At 45.9% G+C, this 8353-nt stretch overlaps 1 long non-coding RNA gene and 1 pseudogene across 1 annotated transcript in view; both read right to left on the bottom strand.

Annotated features, from left to right (window-relative positions):
* Nucleotides 1-1157: 1157 nt before the first annotated feature.
* Nucleotides 1158-1214, bottom strand: LOC128929512 (U7 small nuclear RNA; annotated as a pseudogene).
* A 2432-nt stretch (nucleotides 1215-3646) lies between these two features.
* Nucleotides 3647-8353, bottom strand: part of LOC118146849 (uncharacterized) — a 49619-nt gene continuing 44912 nt past the window's right edge. The window contains exons 3-4 of the long non-coding RNA XR_008476021.2: nucleotides 5310-5457; nucleotides 3647-4997 (exon numbers count right to left, since the gene is read on the bottom strand). This is a non-coding gene — a long non-coding RNA (uncharacterized LOC118146849). The remainder of the gene's footprint in view (nucleotides 4998-5309; nucleotides 5458-8353) is intronic.

The raw sequence follows: 8353 nt of genomic DNA, 5'->3' as shown, positions 1-8353 counted from the left end.
ATGACCAAATTTGCTTTAACTTTGACCCATTTTGCTCTTGGCAATGTATGTGACAGATGACATGGCTCTGTGAAGTTTACAAAGGCTTTTGGATGAAAGCAATAACGTTTTAACCAGCAAGAAGATAGAGACATCCCCAGCAATGGCAGGCTCATTCAATATGCAAGCAAAGAAGACTTCAGCATGGGTTGCAGTCCTTTCGTGGATGGCAGGATGCAGATTAAGTGGCAGATTAAGTGGGGAGGAGAGAGGTTTATCTCAGCCAGGGCAGGAATGCAGGGTCAGGAAGAGACTGGGGACTGGAGACTGCATTGGGGGGGTTCCTTTCGGGTGCATTAAGAAATAAATATGTTGAGTCAGAAGGAAGAGCTCCCTGTAGGGCCTCGAGGTTGCTCATGTTTCCCTAACTGAGGAGAGGCATCACTGAAGAGGGGCATTTGGAAGACTGGACCACGCAGGCCCATCTGCAGAACCCATCGCAAGGGGCGGGATCAGCCGGGGATGGAACGTGACGGAGAGCAGAAAGGAAGAGTTGATCTTAGAGATATTTAGAAGATGCAAAAGGCAGAATGTGTGACAGGCAGGATGTCGGAGGCAGTGACAAGAGGACGGGGAAGCTGCCCTGACTATCCTGAGAGATAGGGGGCGGGATAAACCCAATCAGGAGAGACAGGAAGGGACAACCATGAGCAGAAGTGGCTTTGCATGGAGGGCTGCTGAACTCAGGGCCTGGCACCCTCTGAGCAGCCAGAATTCCCACACCCTCCTTTCTCATTTATTTATTTATTTTTATATATGTTTTTGAGATAGAGTCTCGCTCTGTCACCCAGGCTGGAATGCAGTGATGCGATCTTGGCTCACTGTACCCTTCCCCTCAAGGGTTCAAGCAATTCTCTGCTTCATACTCTTTGGTAGCTGGGATTACAGGTGCCCGTCACCATGCTCTACTAATTTTTGTATTTTTAGTAGAGATGGGGTTTCACCAGACCAGGCTGATAGGCTGATTTTGAACTCCTGACCTCATGATCCACTTGCCTCTACCTCCCAAAGTGCTGGGATTACAGGTGTGAGCCACCGGACCCAGCCTCTTTTATTTTCTTTCTTTCTTTTTTTTTTTTCTTAATCTTTATTTTTTATTTATTTGTTTTTATTTTGCAGGGGGCACTTTCCAGTAAAAAGCAGAAAGCCTGCTAGACAAAAAAGCCGTAACACTCACGTCCTCCTTTTCTGCAGCCTTAGCATCTCTTTTCTCTTCCTTCTCAATTCGGCCTCCTTTTGCCCCAGATTCTTCCCCATCCCAGTCGTTCTTCTGCTTCAAATGACTGCTGACTCATCGTCGAGGGAGAGACAGTATTGCAGAATAAAAGACAGAGCCAGTGAGACTTTTTTCTTAATATGGAGACTATAGTCTTGGGCACCATAGAGAGAGCTTTGACTATCCTCTAAAGACCACCCTCAGAGCACAACCAGGTTTTTATGCAGGGGCAATCCAAATACGAAGATAGGCAAGGGCGTTGTTCTAAAGAAGGAAAGAAGGAAAAGAAATAACCCTGTTCCAGAAGGAATGTAGGGGTTGACGGCAAGCAAGGAGAGGTAACACTTTAGGCCTGGCACAGACCTCAGAAAGGGGTTCTGTCTGTGGGTGGAGTTCGGTGGCTCACACCTATAATCCCAGCACTTTGGGAGGCTGAGGCGGGCAGATCACTTGAGGTCAGGAGTTGAAGACTAGCCTGGCCAACGTGGTAAAACCCCATCTCAACTAAAAATACAAAATTTAGCCAGGCATGGTTGCGTGTGCCTGTAACCCCAGTTACTCAGGAGGCTGAGGCAAGAGAAACACTGGAACCCAGGAGGTAGAGGTTGTAGTGAGCCGAAATTGTGCCACTGCCCTGCAGCCTGAGCAACAGACCAAAACTCCATCTTAGAAAAAAAATTAAAAACAAAGAAAAGAAAGGTTTCTGCCTGCAAAGTCCTTGCACTAAAAGGAAAAATGGATGCCAGCCTGGTAGTGGCTGATTGAATGAAGGAGTGGACGGAGTGAATGAGTGAGCGAGTGGTTTTAACACTAACATTTATGTAGTGATTAAGGCACACTCTGTGCTAAGCGCTGTGCTAGGGTGGGAGGCACCTTTCAAGAAAAAGTAAGCACAGCCCCTATGCAGTGGGGACCCATAGTTCACACAAAGACAAATAATCAGGAAGTGAACTGTCTCAGCAATGTGCAGAACAACGGACTAATTCTTCCTGGAGGAGGTGAGAAAACTCCACAGATGAGGAGGCAGTTAATCAGGATCAAGGAGGGTAAAAGCACAGATATGCACACACTTGCACACACAGATGCACCCATGCACGCACCCATGCACACACATGCACACGTGCAGACACACATGCATCCACACACACACAAGTGCATACACACACACAGTAAAGAGGAATGCAGAACCCACAAGTCAAGAGTCAATGGAAGACCATTGTTGGCCCATACCAAAGCAGAGGCATATGATGGTGTCCAGGGTGCTCTCATGAACTCAGGAACGCTATGAGGGCTGGCACACAGCGGGTGAGGGGAGAAAGCGGGAGGAGACTGGCCTTCCTGCAATGCCGTTAACTGGCAAGGGTCACATGGGTGGGTCAAGAAGATGGTGGAAAAACAGTGAATTCTGTTTTGGACAGGCTTTCCTGTCACTGCTGAGCTCCTCATCCTCCTCTCACAGCAGCCTAACGACCCCACAACGCCCCGTCACTTGATCTGTCCTCATGCTTCAAGAGCAAAATGAATACCTGAGCAAGAGACAGGATTACTTTCATATAAGCGTTTCAGATGCCGGCATTTTTTTGGTTTTCTTTTGTTTGGCTTTGCTTTGTTGAGATGGAGTCTTGTGCTGTTGCCCAGGCCAGAGTGCAGTGGTGCAATCTAAGCTCACTGCAACCTCCACTCCCAGGTTCAAGCTATTCTCCTGCCTCAGCCTGCTGAGTAGCTGGGACTAAAGGCGTGCACCACCATGCCTGGCTAATTTTTGTATTTTTAGTAGAGATGGCATCTCACCATGTTGGCCAGGCTGGTCTCAATCCCCTGACCTCAGGTAATCCACCCACCTTGGCCTCCCAAAGTGCTGTGATTATAGGCTTGAGTCTCCGCACCCAGCCAAATGCTGGCATTTTAATTTACAGTCATTCCTCACTTTGGAAAGCAACTCCCAGGTGGTTAGCATTCAGTATTGTTCTAAAATGTGGTATTATTGGGTGGGTGTGGTGGCTCACGCCTGTAATCCCAGCACTTTGGGAGGCTGAGGTGGGTGGATCACAAGGTCAGGAGTTCGAGACCAGCCTGGCCAACATGGTGAAACCCCATCTCTACTAAAACTACAAAAGTTAGCTGGGTGTGGTGGCACGTGCCTGTAATCCCAGCTACTCAGGAGGCTGAGGCAGGAGAATCTCTTGAACCCAGGAGGCGGAGGTTGCAGTGAGCCAAGATTGTGCCACTACACTCCAGCCTGGGTGACACGGTGACTGTCTCAAAAAAAAAAAAAAAAAGTGATACTCCTGATCTCCAGTTTAAAGTTATTATTATTATTATTTTTAAAATGGAGTTTTCGCTGTTGTTACCCAGACTGGCGTGCAATGGCACAATCTCGGCTCACCGCAACCTCTGCCTCCTGGGTTCAAGCAATTCTCCTCCCTCAGCCTCCTGAGTAGCTGGGACTACAGGAGCGCACCACCATGCCCAGCTATTTTTGTATTTTTTTTTAGTAGAGATGGGGTTTCACCTTGTTGACCAGGATGGTCTCGATCTCTTGACCTCGTGATCCACCCGCCTCGGCCTCCCAAAGTGCTGGGATTATAGGCGTGAGCCACCGCGCCCGGCCTCCAGTTTAAAATTATTAAGAAGGCCAGGCATGGTGGCTCACACCTGTAATTCCAGCACTTTGGAATCCCAAGGTAGGCGAACACCTGAGGTCAGGAGTTCGAGACCAGCCTGGTCAACATGGCAAAACCCCATCTTTACTAAAAGTACGAAAGTTAGCCTGGTATGGTGGTGGGCACCTGTAATCCCAGCTACTCAGGAGGCTGAGGTAGGAGAATCACTTGAACCTGGAAGCAAAGGTTGCAGTGAGTTGAGATTGCACCACTGCACTCCAGCCTGGGCAGCAAGAGCTGGACTCTGTCTCAAAATAAATAAATAAATAAAAATAAAATAAAATCATTAAGATATTCTGACAAAGGAACATGACATTTTAATATATGCAAGAATGTTGACACATGATGGGAAATATTCAACAGATGTTTATGAAATGAATGACTATACAGACTGCATGCCAGACCCTGTGTGAAAGGCCGAAATGAGCAAAACAGAGTTCCTGCCCTCAAGTGCTTCAAAGTTTAGTGAGGAAGGCAGGTGTGTAAACAAATTGTTACAGTGAGATTACCATCATAGAGGAGAAAAAGCTGGACATACAATAAGAGCTCTTTATTGCTAAAGTACAAAGGGCAAAGGAGCATGTGGCCCAAGCCAACACAGGGACCGGGTGCCAAGCTGGAGAGTCTGATCTTTATCTAGAAGGTAATGCTGAGCCACTAAAGGGTTTTGAAGCTGAGGAGTGACATTATCAAGACTGCATTCTGGAAAGATCTCTTTGACAGCTGTGCAGATGATAGCTTAGTTAAAGAAGATTTGGGAAACAGTAGACTAGCCAAAGGGACATTTTGAACATCCAGATCTGGGGTGTCCAATCTTTTGGCTTCCCTGGGCCACAGTGGAATTCGTCTTGGACCATACATAAAATACACTCACACTAGCGATAGTTGATAAGCAGAAAAACAATAATCTCTTTTTTTTTTTTTTTAATTTATTTGAGTTAGAGTCTCTCTCTGTCACCCAGGCTGGAATGCAATGGTGCGATCTTGACTCGTTGCAGCCTCCACCTCCCGGTTCAAGTGATTCTCATGTCTCAGCCTCCCAAGTAGCTGGGATTACAGGCGCACACCACCATGCCTGGCTAATTTATAATGTTTTAAGAAAGTTTAAAAATTGGGTTGGGCCACATTCAAAGCTGTCCTGAGCTGCATGTGGCCCCACAGGCCGCAGTTTGGACAAGCTTTATAGATCTAGCTTTATCATAGATGCTGACATTCTGAACCAAGGGGCACCAGGAGGGGACAGAACGCAAAGCACAAATCTAGGAGCTATTTGCAAACTGGAATCAACAGAGCTTAGGGACTGATCTGATTCTAGAGGTGCAGGAGAGGGGCATGTTGAGATACTTCCTTGGTTCCTGGATTGGGTAACAGGGTGGTTGGTGAAATATTACCAAGAGAAGAGATCAAGACGAAAAGCAGTTTGAGGTGGGGAGATGAAGGGCAGGAAGGAGAAGAATGAATTCTGATTCGGATGTGATGAATTTGAGAAGCTGCAAGTCCCGTCAATGGAAGGCCTGAAAGGCAGCTGGATATTCAAGCCTGCAAGAAACAAAACCGGGGCCAGGGGCACTCACTTACTGCCTCACCTTCAGCAAGTGTCTCAGCCTCAGAGTCTTTACCTGAAAAATGGAACAGCAGATTTGTCTACGATTCTCAGGAGCACAGAAACCGGGAGGTGCCAGAGAAGGCCTAGGCCTGAGGTTTCCATCACATAAGAGAGGGTCCCAGGTCCATCAAAACCTTCAGCTATATCTTTTGGAAAGAGTTGCAAATGCTCGTTCCAAGGTCCCCAAAGTGGGGCTGAAGATAAGTCACCAAAGCAGTGCTCAGTCAGCCCCGATGGTATCACTGAATCTCAAAGTCAGTTCATGCTCAGGCACCATCTTTAAAGAGCCAAACCATGAGTCCCCGAAAGGGAGTTGGTGGGAGTCCCTCCTCTCAGCAGCCTGCAGTGGGCACCATTTAGAAGAGGAATGGGGGTGGGCTCTCGGGACACCTTCTGTGGAGCCAGAGAATCTCAGCAACCCCCTCCACGCCTCATCCCCTCCTGGACTCCAGCAGAAATAATATACTTTCTATACTGGATGTATTGAGTATTAGAAGTTTTAAAACACCTTTATGCTTCAAGTAACATTATTAGAACAATTGAGGCTGGGCGCGGTGGCTCAGGCCTGTAATCCCAGCACTTTGGGAGGCCGAGGCGGGTGGATCACGAGGTTAAGATATCGAGACCATCCTGGTCAACATGGTGAAATCCCGTCTCTACTAAAAATACAAAAAATTAGCTGGGCGTGGTGGCGCATGCCTGTAATCCCAGCTACTCGGGAGGCTGAGGCAGGAGAATTGCCTGAACCCAGGAGGCGGAGGTTGCAGTGAGCCGAGATCGCGCCATTGCACTCCAACCTGGGTAACAAGAGCGAAACTCTGTCTCAAAAAAAAAAACAAAAAAACAATTAAATATTTATATGCCAAGAAATAAAATAAAATTACCATATAAAACAATTAACTTGAAAACAACCGCAAACCTAAATGTAAATCTTAAAACTACAAATCTCTTATTTATTATTTTTAAAGATGGGGTTTCACCTTGATGACCAGGCTGGTCTTGAACGCCTGACCTCAGGTGATCCACCCACCTCGGCCTTCCGAAGTGCTAGGATTACAGGCGTGAGCCACCACGCCAGGCAAAACTACAAATCTTAAAAATCTTTGTGATCTTGGGTTAGGCAAGAAATTCTTAGATAGAATACAAAAAGCACAAATTTTTTTTTTGAGACAGGATCTTGTTCTGTCATCCAGGCTCTAGAGTACAGTAGTGCAATCAGAACTCACTGAAGCCTCAATCTCTTAGCCTCACACAATTCTCCCACCTCAGCCTCCCAAGTAGCTGGGACTATAGACGTGAGCCACCACATCTGGCTAATTCTTTTTTTTCTTTGTTTTAATATGGGGTCTCATTATGTTGCCTACGTTGGTCTCAAACTTCTGGGCTCAAGCAGTCCTCCTGCTTCAGCTTTCCAAAGTGTTGGGATTACAAGCATGAACCACCATGCCCAGCCATCTTTTTTAAATTTTATAAATTGAACGTTATCAAAATTGAAAACATTTGCTCTCCCAAAGATTCACTCAAGAAAAAAAAAAGTAAAGTCATAGACTGGGATAAAGAATTTGTAAACGTTTACCCGATAAAGGATAGTATCCAAAATCTACAAAGAATCTCACACTTAGAAATTAAAAAGTAAAAATGAACAAAAACCAAATAAATCTGGCTGGTGATGTGGTCCACACCTGTAATATCAGCACTTTGGGAAGCTGAGACAGGTAGATCACTTGAGGTCAGGAGTTCAAGACCAGCCTGGCCAACATGGTGAAACTCCATCTATACTAAAATAAATATAAAATTTAAATAAATAAATAAATTGCTGGGCATGGTGGCTCACACCTGTAATCCCAGCACTTTGGGAGGCTGAGGCAGGTGGATCGCCTGAAGTCAGGAGTTCAAGACCAACCTAACCAATATGGTGAAACACTGTCTTTAAAAAAATAAATAAATAAAATTAAAATAAAGTACAAAAATTAAAATACAAAACTTAGCTGGGCATAGTGGCAGGCACCTGTAATTCCAGCTACTCAGGAGGCTGAGGCAGAAGAATGTCTTGAACCCAGGAAGCGGAGGTTGTGGTGAGCCAAGATTTCACCACTGCATTCCAGCCTGTGGGACAGAGCAAGACTCTATCTCAGAAAAAAAAAAAAAAAGAATTCTCACATTTAATAATAAGGAAACAAACAATTCCATTAAAAATTGGTAAATAGCTGGGCGCAGTGGCTCATACCTGTAATCCCAGAACTTTGGGAGGCCAAGACAGGCAGATCACCTGGAGTCGGGAGTTTGAGACCAGCCTGATCAACATGGAGAGGCCCCGTATCTATTAAAGATATAAAATTATCCAGGTGGGGTGGCACATGCCTGTAATTCCAGCTATTGGGGATGCTGAGGCAGGAGAATCATTTGCACCCAGGAGGTGGAGGATGCAGTGAGCTGAGATCGCGCCATTGCACTCCAGCCTGGGCAATAAGAATGAAACTCCGTCTCATACCTTGCACCGTATAAAACAATTATTTTTTTTTAAAGGGTAAATATTTGAAGAGACATTTCACCAAGGAAAATCTGTGGATGTCAAATGAGCACATTAAAAGATGTTCATCATCAGTAGTCACTGCACACCTGTGTGGGTGACTAAACCAAAGAAAGAAAAGAAAACAACCCTGCCAATATCAAGTGCTGGCGAGAATGCAAAGCACTGGAACTCTCATGCATCAATGGTGGGAATGCAAAATGGCCCAGCCACTTTGGAAAATCACTTGTTATTTTCTTTCCTTTTTTTCGAGAGAGAGTCTTGCTCTATCACCTAGCCTGGAGTGCTGATCTCGGCTC

Source organism: Callithrix jacchus, chromosome 13 (assembly GCF_049354715.1).
Source record: "Callithrix jacchus isolate 240 chromosome 13, calJac240_pri, whole genome shotgun sequence".
Taxonomy (NCBI): domain Eukaryota; kingdom Metazoa; phylum Chordata; class Mammalia; order Primates; family Cebidae; genus Callithrix; species Callithrix jacchus.
The sequence above is the reverse complement of the archived record's forward strand: the minus strand, read 5'-3'. Positions and strand labels throughout refer to the sequence as shown.